Below are 13,891 nucleotides of genomic sequence, written 5' to 3' on the forward strand. Positions count from 1 at the left end.
GACTCCTTTGTTATGTAATGTTCATAGACCCTTATCTCTGTTCTTCCTCTGTGTCTCCGTCTCTTGCATCAGCCTCATTGATGAGGACCAGAGTTGAAGTTTAGACAAGGGGCCCATCAGACTGAGGACGCCCAGGGCCACGGACATACCCTGCTTGCCTCTGGTAGCTCACCGGTAAGCGTCCTGCACAGTCCGGTGCTTTATCTGTGATCAGTGAACAATCCCGAGTGTGACCAGCTGGTGGTGGATTCCAGTAAAATGTAGCCGTTGGTTTGGGCGGTAGGACACCTCATGGCCTGGTCTTTGCGTTCCCTTCTTTCTTTAAGCAACACTGTTGTTTGTTCCATCATATATTCCATTTTTTCAATTTATCTTTAGCATAGCCTATCACCTACTAACTTACTTGCTAACTATCTTTAACACGTCTTGCAAATTCTGCCTGGGCCTCGGAAGCTGCTTGCTTACTCATTATCGATACTTCACACCTTAGAGTTTTGCTAGATCGCAAGCTCCTAGCTTATGTGAGCTTAACACTTTGGAGATTCCTCCACCACGTTTGTTGTCCTGTCCTCTAGAGGCCAAGCAGCAGGAGAAAAATCAAAGGGAGTTCTTTGAAAAGGTTAATAAATGTGAGAAACCCTAGACTGATCAAGAAAAAGGGAAAACACAAATTTTGAAATTAGGAGTGACACAGTAGACTTCACTACAGGGTTTGTAAACATTAAAACAAACTAGGGAATTCGGAAAAAACCTTTATGCCAATAAAATTGACAATTTCGTCAGTGTAATTAATGGAGAAAACGCATCATAATTCTAGATGCAGAGAAGGGATCTCCTATGATTCAAGACCCATTCATATTCTAAATTCTTAGCAAACTAGGAATAGGAGAGAACTCCCTTAGTCTGATAAAGGGTACATTAAAAAAGAAAAACTTAGTGGTGACAGTAAAAACTTTCCTCCCGAGATTGGGACTGAGAGCGAGGACGCCTACTGTCCTCACTTCTATTCACTGTACTGGAGGACTTAGTGACAGAGAGAGAAAAGAAGGTATGACTGGAAAAGAATAAAGCCCCCAATTTTTACAGATGACCTATGTACACAGAAAAATCCAGAAGCATCTATAAATGAATCGTTAGGCCTAAGTTTAGCAAGGCTGCTAAATAGAAGCTTGAACACAGAAATTGTTTTTCTTTGTGCTGACAACTAGAAAACAAACACCATAGCTTCAATTTTGGGGAACAGAGAACAAATAACAGATGGGGCCAGGGAATGGAGATCCCTGAGAGTAGGAGTTTACATGTGGGTGGGGTGGAATCTGGCTGGGAAACGGAGAAAACAGCTTAAAGCTTCTCACCAGAAGAAGAAACAAAGGCCACAAAGTTAAGGACAGATCTATAAATGTCGGAATGCATAAGGAAAGGGACTGATGACAACGGGAGGGTTGGAAAATGAAAAGGCCAGGGAAAGGGAGAATGACCTAGAAGGGCTTCTTCCCCCTGAGGGAGGCAGGGATGAGATCTTGAGGAAAAGGCAGGCAGGCACAGTTCTTTCTCAAAGCTAAGCAAAGAACACGGGGGCGGGGATGCGGGAAGGTCATTTAGTCCGAGGAGCTCACACCCAGGTCCTGTGATCACCAGAGGCCTACCTCCCCTCCTTTAAGGAAGACCAAAGGTATGTGGATGGCATGTCAAAGAAATCTCCCTCTCACCAGCTAGAACCTTCCATCCACCATCCCCAATCTTCCTAGTTCTCACTCACCTATGCAACGTGAGATCTTTCTGCCATCCAAGGCTCTCGTTTCTCAAACGTGAAGATCAGGTCTGGTTTGGTCACTTGATCAACTGTAAGAGGACGTGATTCCGGACTTAGGGCACCTGCTTCAGCTTAGGGCTTTCCCAGTTCTATCTTGGCAAAGTCTGCCCATTTCCCTTGGGAGGAGAGAGACCAGCTCCAGGGTCCAAAAGGGATAGGGAAGCTTTCCTGAACATTTTCAGCACCCTGCAGGCAAGAAGCTCCCACATGTCTTTTCATCACGCAGGGAGGATTTGGGTTTGCCAGCTGGCCCCGGTACACGGAAGGCAAGGAGAGATCAAAGAAAGAGGCAGACTGTTCCAGATTGGTACGTGGTGAGTTTAATAAGCAAGTGACCTTACTTACGAGGCTTGTCCTGGGTGGCTACGAGGTGAGCAGCTCTCCACACCTGCTGGCCAGGACCTTAAAAGTATACGGAGGCCTTAAGTAGGTTCAGTCACATACAGCAACCAGATGGTCTCAACAACATATTACTCTGAGGTCTGCATCCTTGAAACTGAGAATGGTGGACAGAGCGCACATTCCAAGGGCAGGAGAGGGGGGTGAGGGGCCTCCTCGCCTGGGTCTAGCTCACGGATGAACTGGAAGTCATGTCCTCTCGACGACCTCCTCCAACACCCCCAGCCCTTGTGATTGGTTCTTATAATCTTACCCGTGCCCTCCTTCTGCAAGGGACCCGGATCAGTCAGCAAGAGGTATCACCAGCACCGAAGCAGCTCGTTTGGAGGCTGGCAGGCTGCGCTGGAGGCAGACGCCCACAGCAACGGTGCCGGCACCTGCAAGAGAAAACACAGATTAAGATAACTGCCCAAGATAAGGAACAGTTTTTTCCACCAAGAACCCCATGACCCAAACCACTGACTTATTAATTCCTACAGGCTGGGGATTGGATCACTCAAGACATTCACTTGGGGCCTCGTGTGATTTAATAAGGAGGATACATCAGACTCATCAGGTATGAACACACAACACTGGATAACGGCACGGGTGCCTCCTTGCGAGGCAGTAGTAAGTCCAAGGCCATCCTGTTTTGGAGGACGGTTTTTCTCATTAGAGACATTTCAGTGTTCAATACAAGGATCTACTGGCTATCATTTTGTTGGGTGAATTAGTAAGGTTTCTATGTGTGCTATAACACCCTCCAGGCCAATGGAAGGGACAAAGATGGCGGCTAGAAGATCACACCACTGGAAAAGAAAATGTGCCCACCTGGCCTTGAAGAAAGGGAGATTGGAAGCTTTAGGCACCTGACCAGGTTGTGCACACCATATATGCTGGCTGGTGGAGGCGGTACTGTCAGATGTGAGGGGATGGCTAGGGACAGGACCTCCTCCTCCTCCCCTTTCAATGGTGCGTGTTCCGTTCCAGGCATAGTGCATCTCAACAGGTCCAGCTTGCAGCATGACAGTGGGATCCCAGTGGAGAAGGGAGCAGTTCCCCCTCACCGGGGGTGGGAAGTAACTCAGCCACCATGGGGAAATGCCCCAGTGCAAATTCCAGTAGATAACGCCCTTCCCAGTGTGTGAAAGTTAGGGCAATGACTCTCTCCTGTGACTTCCATACATTTATAGTGTTGGGGGTCTCAGCAGTGGCCCCTAGTGTGGCATAGGGGGCAACAGGCCCTGCTGGTTGATCATTCACATGTGTTAAAGGCTGCAACAGGGACGCCTGGGTGGCTCAGTCGGTTGGGCGTCTGCCTTTGGCTCAGGTCATGATCCTGGGGTCCTGGGATCAGGTCCCGCATCGGGCTCCTTGCTCGGCAGGGAGCCTGCTTCTCCCTCTGCCTACCGCTTCCTCTGCTTGTGCTCTTTCTCTCTCACTCTGACAAACAAATAAATAAAATCTTAAGAAAAAAAAAAAAAGGCTACAACACTTGGCCGAGGTGGGTTTACCTGTTAGTAATCTAATCTGCTGCTTTAATATTCCATTCTTCCTTTCTACCAACCCTGCTGCTTGTGGGTTATAGGGGAGAAGGAACCTGTTCAATGCCATGTTCTTTTGCCCAGTCTTGCACATCACGACCTTTGAACGTGACCCCCAACCACTGTCTAGTCAGTGAGGGTATCCGTACATGGTACGCAGCTTCTCCAGTCCAGGTGGCAGCCTGCTTTGTGCAGGGATGGGGGCAAGCTTGGGTTAGGCCCTTTGCGGTGTCCGTGCAAACCAAGGCCTATACAGAACCCTGCCTCGGGGGCGGGGGGATGGATATCATCGCCTCGCCGATCTCTCCCCAGCTGGGAACTCCCGTGGGAATTCAGACTCCACCAGCAGCTGGCCTGGGCACTGTTCAGAGCACAGGACATGCTGTTACTGCACTAACCAGGTCGCCGCATTGCAAGGGCAATATACCGCCCCACGCAGGCGCTCACAGGTGCTGTGCGGCCGCTCTTCCTACGCACCGAAGCTGGTGGATCTGCTGCTGAGGCTTGTACCCACGCTGGGGCATTAGCTGCCTGATTGCCAGGGGGTGTCAGTGCCTTATGACCCCGGATGCAGAAGACAGAGAAGACTGCCTCAGGTTCTCGAAGGTGAACCCAAATGCCTTTCCACGTATCCTGACCCCAGGAGGGCTTATTCATGATCATCCACCACTCAGCTTCCCACTGTCCGAGCCATGGGGTTAATCCCTTTAGGACGAACGGCCCAACTGTCAGTGCAAAGTGTTAACAGCCGGGCTCATGAGCGATCGCCAGCCAAACTGCTCTTATGGCTCCTGTGGCCTGTTCCCGTTTCTAGGCATCAACAGGAACTCCCACCACTCCCACGAACGGGCTGCAGGGTGGCCACAGGAATAGGGCCAGGGGCATTCGCAGGACCTCCATACACTAAAGGGCCTAGGAGCACCTGTATTTCTAGAGACAGCGGGCTGGCGGACAAGGTGCTCTTCTGTTACTGTCATGGGACGTAGTCAAAGTGGGGGGTTTGGGCCATGGCAGAGGTGGGCAGATGGAACGCACTCTTGACCCACTCTTTGCTAGGGAGGGAAGGTCTTACCACGATGTGTTGTTCCTTCATGAGAGGCCCTACCTGACGGAGCGCTACGTACCCTGGTAGAAGCTGTCTCACTATGGGGGTACACTGGGCTTCTGCCCCCTTCCAGAGCTGGGACCCAAATCCTCGGGGCGCTCCGTCCTTGCGTTGTTTCTGCACAACCCATACCTTCTGGAGTCACATCCAGCTCAAATGGTAGCCTTGCGGGCTTCAGAGATGCCCCGAGTGTTCATCTGCTTCCTGAGTACTTTTCCCTTCTCAAAGGGGGCTTGCTGTCCCGATCCCCAGGCCCACGCATGCTCTTTATAGGATGAAGGCACCGTGCCAGATGGAGAATCAAAGTCCTCCCAAACCCCAAATTCCCACACAGGCCTGCTTTTCCATCACGTTCCTAGGGGTTCGGTAGGCTTGCACTTGATCAGTCGTACCTTCCGAGACAATGCACATCTCACCCAAACAACTTCCCAAAGCCACAGTGGTGCCTGGGCTTTGAATTTCCTGTGGCTTCATGGCTCATCTTCATCCTCACAGATGTTCCGGCAAAGTCTGCAGAAGGTCCCGCGGCAGAGGCAAGACTTCACAGGTTAACATCAGATCATCGGTGCAATGGGCCCACCTTGTCAATGTGGGGAAAGAGAATGGGGACAGGTCTCGGGCGACCATCCCACGACGCACTGTGGGGCTGTGCAGGTAGCCTTGGGGAAGCACTGGGAAGATCCCCTATTGCCCCTCCCACATGGAGGCAAATTCATCATCGTTATCAGAAACCCATACCCGTCAGAGCCTCTTCCATGAATCTCCTTGAAGATGACGCACTTCTGTGGGAATATGTTTGCCGAAGCGTTACAGTAAAAGGATAACCATCTGTAAATGACAGAAGACTTAAAAATGGTCAGGATTAAAGTTCTGATGAGATTTCATGATAATGCAATGGACAAGGAAATTTTTTTTTCTTTTTTTCAGAGAGAACAACTCTACTGTATCTTTTATTTATATAAAAAGGGGCATATTAAGCAAAAGACACACCAAGTAAAGTGTTGCTGTGGCCCAGGAGACAAGGAAGGGAGTGATAGGCCTCTTCAGGCCCTGCTGGGAGACAAGGAGTCTGGGGAAAGTGCTGAGAAGATCTGGAGGAAATCTGGTTATTTCTGTGACATCCTTTAAAAAATAACAACAGAGGGGCGCCTGGGTGGCTCAGTTCGTTAAGTGTCTGCCTTTGGCTCAGGTCATGACCTCGGGGTCCTGAGATCAAGCCCCGCATCAGGCTCCCTGCTCAGCGGTGAGTCTGCCTCTCCCTGCCCCCTTCTCAGGCTCGCTCTCTTCCTCTCAAATAAATAAATACATAATATCTTAAAAAAATAAAAAACAACAACTAGAATTATGATTGATAATACTGTACCAGGAAATACCAGTTTTAGAAATTTCAAACAATTTCTGGAACACTTATATTTATATAAATATATTTGGGACACCTGGGTGGCTCAGTCGGTTAAGCTTCTGCCTCTGGCTGAGGTCATGATCCCAGGGTCCTGGGATGGAGCCCCACATCGGGCTCCTTGCTCAGCGGGGAGCCTGCTTCTCCCTCTGCCTGCTGCTTCCCCTGCTTGTGCTCTCTCCCTCTCTCTCTCTGATAAATAAATAAAAATCTTAACATCAATCAATCAATCATATGTATATGAACATAACCTAATGAAAGTTTAGCATCACTTCTTATCTGACAATGCTCCCTGTGTAATTTAACATATCAAATAAGCCTAATAAGTTTAATATCTTTCTTTTATAAGGAGAGAGAACACATCTTTTGAGATGCTCCAGGTAAAATCTAGAACATCCCAAAGTTAGTTTGAGGTCAAAAAGACTTTGGAATTTGGGGCACTTGCTGGGTGGCTCAGATGGTTGAGTGTCCAACTCTTGGTTTCAGCTCAGGTCATGATCTCGGGGTTGTGGGATTGAGCCCCGCATCAGGCTCTGTGCTCAGCACGCAGTCTGCTCAAGATTATCTCCCTCTCCCTCCCCCATCAGCTCTAAAATAAATAAAATCTTAAAAAAAAGACTTCAGAATTTGTTTTTGTGACATTTGTCAAAAATAGCAAAGGAATTTAAAACACGTCATTAAACAGAATCATAGATCACTGTGAAACAATAGCTATCCATTTAATCAGTGACAAAGACTTCAAAGATAAATATAGAAAGTTACATAGTTACAAAAACACTTAGCTCTTTCAATAGAGAAGACTGGTTTTTTAAGCAATCAGAGCCATGCTAAAGCAACATTGCATACAGGAAGTTATTTTTATAAAACATGGAATCTTTGTTTTCTAGGCAGGTGACTTAAAAGGTAAAAACCATTTTCACAACTTCCTTAAGAACAGACCAGTAGTACAAGAAAACTTTGTCCTTCCAGCAGATGAAAGAAAATTAAGTCGTAGTTTGACACAAATACACTATTAAAACTAAAACTTATCTAAGCCCAATTACATCAAGCTCTTTTACAAATTAATTTTAGCAATATCCTCCAGAGGTAGGAAAATATCACATATAAATATAGCCTTGCAGTCATGGTCATACATAAACGGAGAGACACAGGGACTCCGTAGCTTTCATTCCAGAACGTTAGTCACGAATCAGGTGCAACAACGCAAAACTCACTAGTTTACAGGCAACAGTTACCGCTTATGTGGCTAAAGCTTTTCACTAACGTTCGTGGAGAAGATTTTAAGACTTGTATTTGCCCTTGACAAGTGAGTAATCCTATGGAAGCTGTGGGCTGGATTTTGGGCAAGGGAGCCTCTATAGCAGGATTTTAAAAAGCCTCTTTCCCCTTTTTTCTCCTCAGGCTCAGGCAATCATGGGCAGTGTCTTTACCTCCTGCGGTGTTTCCTTTTCAAAGACACAATAAGATTTACCATTTCAAGGGACAGAGAAAGAATGCCAGTTTTCTATTCGGAGTTTTGGGGCATATTTCTGTATCAGCAGAAGTCTAGGATAATTACTACGTAAAATTTTCCTTTGTATCAGGGGTCATATGGCGTGGGGACACTTCGTCTGTTCCACTATCAATTGCCACAACACCCCCCTCTCCACTCTCCTCACTTTCCCAGGGATTCCACCTCTCAGCGTCCTTATCAGATTTTGCTGCCAATGCTCAGACCCTTGGGGCGCCTGGGGGGCTCAGTCGGTGAAGCATCTGCCTTCGGCTCAGGTCATGATCCCAGGGTCCCGGGATCCAGCCCCGCATCGGGCTCCCTGCTCAGCGGGGAGTCTGCTTCTCCTTCTCCCTCTGTGCGTGCGCGCTCTCTCAAGTAAATGAATGGAATCTTTGAAAAACAATGCTCAGACCTTAACCTGCAGCAGCTTGCACCCTCCTGTCTTTGCAAAATGGCATGCCAAGGTCTCCAACTTATTATCCTGTTCCCCTCCTCGTCTGCCAGCCCCGAAGCTCCCAAAGCAGTAGACACCTGCACGTCCTCTAATCTCAGCACTTCTCCCAACTTTCTAACTCCAGCTTCAGCCTCTAGTTGGGCAGATGAACGGTTTCGAGCGGTGGCCGGCCCGCTGCGGCACACCCTGCACGGTTGCTCGGGCAAGCACGTCAAACCAGGCAGTGGTATGGACATCGCCACACTCACACGGCAGTCCACGAGCTTCTAACATCTGGGCCACCCCTGCCCTCCCCAGAGAGGTTGATGGCCAACTCAGGATTTCTCCTGTGGACGCTTTTTTCCCCAAGGCCCATTTTGTTGGACAAAGTCATCAAGAGGAAGTGTCTGACAGTTAACTCGTGAGCGGTCAGTCAGAGGCTCCTTACTCCCCAACCCTGTCCTTGGAGTGTGGGTTCCACTCGCCTTCCCTCTCCCAGAGGCTTCTCCAAGGACAGAGCCTTGAGATAGTGATGTGGCGTTGAGAACGCCCGCAAGTGCACTTGACTGAACCCAGTTAAACCCTCTCTCTATATAAACATGTAGGATTTGCTGGCAGGTGTGGGGATCAACTCATCTTGCTTCTCCCCAAGACAAATCTTGTACCTAAGTTTCCTTTGCTTATTAAACCTGCTACATACTAACCTGAAGGGGCCCGCCTCTTTCTTTGTTCTCTCCCTGCCCTCTGAGTACCAGGGGCCGTTTCCGATCACACCCTCGAAGCTCCCGAGACGGCTGCAAGCCAGTGCGCTTGTTTGGGCTTTTGGACGGCTCACCAGTTATTGCTTCACAAACTGGCCCCCATACGAGGAGAGCAAGGAGAGCCCAAAGGAAGAGGCAACCCGTTCCAGATGGGCACATGGCAGCTTTCACAAGCGAGGGAAATTCCGAGGCTCGTCATGGGTGGCCGGAAGATGGTAGATCTCTGTAGCTGCCTGCCAGAATCTTAAAACTTTCTACAGAGGCCTCGACGGGGTTTAGTCGCATATACAATCCAAGTAGTCTCAACAGCACATCACTCTTGAAAACAGCTCCCACTGTGAGAATGGTGGACATTCCAAGCACAGGAGAGGGGGTGAGGAGCCCCGGATTGCCGGGGTCCAGCTCACAGGCCACCCGGGGGTCACATCCTCCTGATGACCTTCTCTACCCGATGAGCACTTCAGATGGAGCCATCACAAGCTCAGCGACATCTGAAGAGAAGGCGGAGGACTTCAGCCGGCAAGAGCGGCAGCACACAGGCCCTGCTCAGAGAGCTGTGTGTGGAGATGCGATATTACAGAACGACAGCCACCTGGTCTCTGCGCAAGGAAGGCTTGCCGGGTAGTCTGGTATTCATGATTATTATCTCCTGCATAGTACCTTTTCGTTTTAGGTTTTGTTTTGTTTTTTTCAGATTATTTGTCAGGGGGAGAGAGAGAGAGAGAGCACAAACAGGGGCAGAGGGAGAGGGAGAAGCAGGTTTCCCGTTGAATAGGGAGCCCAATGCGGGGCTCGATCCCAGGACCCTGGGATCATGACCTGAGCCGAAGGCAGATGCTTAACTGACTGAGAGCCACCCAGGCGCCCCTATTTTTAGGTTTTGAAAGCTCTTTCTTCCTCATCCTCAGATATCACCGATTTTGTGATGACATGTGATGACCACATCTAAATGGCCATCCCTGGGTGATGAGGAAAAGATACATGGGAACATCTTCCCTGTTCAAAAAAGAATGCCTGCTGGGGCGCCTGGGTGGCACAGCGGTTAAGCGTCTGCCTTCGGCTCAGGGCGTGATCCTGGCGTTATGGGATCGAGCCCCACATCAGGCTCCTCCGCTATGAGCCTGCTTCTTCCTCTCCCACTCCCCCTGCTTGTGATCCCTCTCTCTCTGGCTGTCTCTATCTTTGTCAAATAAATAAATAAAATCTTAAAAAAAAAAAAAGAATGCCTGCAGGGCACCTGGGTGGTTCAGTCGGTGAAGCGTCTGCCTTCGGCCCGGGTCATGATCCCAGGGCTCTGAGATCGAGCCCCGCATCGGGCTCCCTGCTCAACGTGGAGTCTGCTTCTCCCTCTGCCTCTGCCCCTCCCCCTGCCCATGCGCAGTCTCGCTTTCTCTCTTTCTCACCCTCTTAAATAAATAAAGTCTTAAAACAACAACAACAACAACAAAAGAACGGCTGTGCTCAACCTGGTTTGTGTTACATGTTGGAAGAGAAGCAGAAATCTACCTGGAGAAAGTTCCGCTTCTGGTGATGACAGAGAAGCTTTTAGCAGACTGATTTTCCTGCTGAGATGAACTAAACAACTGGATAAAAGACAAGATTTATTTGGCGGCATCATAAAGCTGCTGAGGAGATGGAGATCTGAGAGGCCAAGAGCACAGAGACTTCAAAGACTAAAGTTGTCAGACCAGCCGAGTACCAAGCCCAACTACAGCACGTGCCACGTGGGAGAGGCCACTTTCTTTGGTCTTGCCCTTAGACACCGCACATGGGGACTCCAGGCCCTGTGTGGGTGGCTGCCTCTAAACCGTCTAAGTCTCTCTCCAGCACCCGAGCCTAGCTGGGGCCAGTGCCATCCGGGGAGGTGCCCAGTCTGGTTCTAGTGCCACAAACAGATGGCACTTGCTGCATGGTAGCGCATTTCTCTCATGGGCTCTCATGAGATGAGGCCACCAGGATGGTACTGACGTACTGATGCCGGAGGGTGCTCACAGTGAACACGGGACGCAGTTTGGGCTCTGAGCTATAAAGACCCACCAACAACCCTTGTGCTTAGGCGCCACGCGTGGCCCCTGCATGAGCTCCTCCGTTAGCGTTCTGACTATACTGCTACCTCGGTCTTCAGCACTCAAGAACAGTGAGGTGTCTTTATTATAAAGAAATGCAGAGGGACGCCTGGGCGGCTCAGGTGGTGAAGCGTCTGCCTTCGGCTCAGGTCACAATCCGTGGGGTCCTGGGATCGAGCCCCGCATCGGGCTCCTTGCTCAGCGGGGAGTCTGCTCCTCTCTCTACCCCTCCCCCCTGCTTGTAATCTCTCTCTCTTGAATAAATAAAACCTTAAAAAAATGTACAGAGCAAAGAGATGGAGAAAGATATATAATGTCAAGACTAACCCAAGAAACTAGGTGCATCTATACCAATATCAGGCATGGGGGCAGGAACCACCAAATTCAGGACATTCATGAACACTATGGAGAGTGAGGTGAAAGAGAGAAGGGAGGTACACACAGGAAGTTTCAACTGCATTTCTAATGGTTTATAAAAAGAAGAAATATCTGAAGCAAATATGGTAAAATATGAAAACTAGGCAGAGTACTCAAGTTTTTTTTCTATACCTTTTGGCTTGATATATTGCATACCTTCAAAAAGTGATTTAATAATAAACCAAAAAATTAGACAAATGCTGACAAAATAATGAGAAATGGACAAAAATTTGAAGGAGAAGGCATTGAGCAGGACAAAGAAGGATAGTTTATATTAATAAAGATAAACTTCATCAAAAGATATAATGGTATTGAATGTTTATGAACCAAACAACATTTAAAATTAATAAAGTGAGGGATTAGGAAGATGGCAGCAGAGAGGGAGGACCCTAGGCTCCTCTCATCCCATGAACACAACCAGGTAACTAACATCATTCTACATATCCCAGAAAGACCTGAAGATGGACAGAACAAACCCCACACACACACAAAAAGGCTGAGAGAAGCAGCAACACTGAACAAGGTAAAAAAAAAAAAAAAAGACGTTGAGATGTAATTTAGGGGACAAATGGATTGCAGGTGCTATGGTGGGGGAGGGAGCTGTACTTGCAGAGAGGAGGGGGGAGAGAGGAGGGGGAGAGAGAGGAGGGGGAGAGAGAGGAGACGGAGAGACAGAGGGGAGACGGAGAGAGAGGAGACAGAGAGAGGAGGCAGAGAGAGAGAGAGGGGAGACGGAGAGAGAGAGGAGAGAGAGAGGGGGAGACGGAGTGAGAGAGAGGAGATGGAGAGAGAGATAGAGGAGATGGAGAGGAAGACAGAGGAGACAGAGAGGACAGAGAGAGAGAGAGAGAGAGAGAGAGAGAGAGAAGCACATAGGGGAACGCACAAGGAGAACATTTCCCCACAGCTATTGGCTGGAAAAGGAGAAGGGCTGATTTCCTTGAGTTCTTGCAATGAGTGGGACTTAAAGCACGGAGTCGTAAAGGTCAGCAGACTTGGCTGGGATGGAGCCTGGGGGGCACTACCCTGCTCCTGGAGAGAAAGGAGGCAAACAACCTGAGGGCCGAAGGCATGGAAACAGCGATCTGAAACACAAAAAACACCTGGGACAGATGGGGGAGATTTTTCGCTCTTCTTGGAGTTCCTCCCTGACAGGCAGCATTCCCAGAGCCACCTCCCTGGGAACAAGGGAGCTGGCTGGCACCATTTCCCTCCCCCCCTCCTCGGCACAAACACAGCACCTGGGGGAAGCAGCCAGTGCTGAGCGGGCTGCCGAACTTGCTTCCACCAAGCCCCACCCCCCTGCACTGGCGGGACTGCCCTTCCCAGTCAAGCTTGCCTCAAGTCCCAGCATGGCAGGCCCCTGCCCCAGAAGACCGGCACAAACCCCTGCCCGCTCCGTGTCTCCTGACCAGAGAGTTCTGCAGGGCTTCAGTCCTAGTGGAGGTGGTAGCAGGTCTCATTTCACCAGCAGACCAGAGCAACCTGGTTAAAACTCCCTCCATTCTGGGCAGGGACCAAACACTTCACGCTGCAGGCCAGGAGAGCCTCCGCAGGTGACGGGCCTGAAGGACAGAGCAGCCGGAACACAGCAGCCGAGCTCGTGCAGCGCCCACCGGACATGCTCCCGGAGGCACCAGGCCCTGGGCACTGCATGAGCTCTGCTTCATAAGGACGTTACTCTCAGGAGCAGGAGACATACCTGGCTCTTCTAACACAGAGAAGGCAGACACTCAGACAAAACGCCAAGACACAGGAATTCATTCCGAATGAAAAGAACAAGATAAGGCCATGGCCAGAGATCTACCCGAAACACATGTAAGTAACATGCCTGATGGAGAACCGAAAGCAACAATGAGAAGGATACTCACTGGGCTTAAGACAAGACTGACTGTAAGACCTCATGGGGGCCCTTACCACAGACAGAAAAGAGTTAAAAAAAAATAGTCAGGGGCGACTGGGTGGCTCAGTCGTTAAGCGTCTATCTTAGGCTCAGGGTGTGATCCCAGAGTCCTGGGATTGAGCCCCGCATCGGGCTCCCTGCTCTGCTGGGAGCCTGCTTCCTCCTCTCCCACTCCCCGTGCTTGTGTTCCCTTTCTCTCTGGCTGTCTCTCTCTCTCTGTCAAATAAATAAATAAAAATCTTTAAAAAAAATAATAATCAGTCAGAAATGAAGAGTGCAATAACCGAGATCAGAAACAGACCTGAAGCAATGAACAGTAGACTGGAAGAAGCAGGGGAATGAATTAGTGATATAGAAGACAAAATAATGGAAAATACAGATTCTGAACAAAAGAGAGAAAGAAGAATGATGGAATAGGACAATAGACTCAGGGAACTCAGTGACTCCATCAAATGTAAGACTGTATTACCGACGTTCCAGAAGGAGAGGAGGGGGAAAATGGGGCAGAAAATTGATTTGAGAAAATAATGGTGAAAACTTCCTTAATCTGGGGATGAAAACAGACATTCAGATCCACAAA

General features: G+C 49.2%; 1 long non-coding RNA gene across 1 annotated transcript; it reads right to left on the reverse strand.

Moving 5' to 3' along the window:
- Positions 1 to 1,366: 1,366 nt before the first annotated feature.
- On the reverse strand, positions 1,367 to 3,427 carry LOC103664160. Its single transcript, XR_568940.2, has 3 exons — positions 2,466 to 3,427; positions 2,159 to 2,215; positions 1,367 to 1,842 (listed from the first exon to the last, which is right to left on the reverse strand). It is a non-coding gene; the product is annotated as an uncharacterized LOC103664160 (long non-coding RNA).
- Positions 3,428 to 13,891: the final 10,464 nt, after the last annotated feature.

Source organism: Ursus maritimus (genome assembly GCF_017311325.1).
Source record: "Ursus maritimus isolate PB19 chromosome X unlocalized genomic scaffold, ASM1731132v1 scaffold_X1, whole genome shotgun sequence".
NCBI classification, from domain to species: domain Eukaryota; kingdom Metazoa; phylum Chordata; class Mammalia; order Carnivora; family Ursidae; genus Ursus; species Ursus maritimus.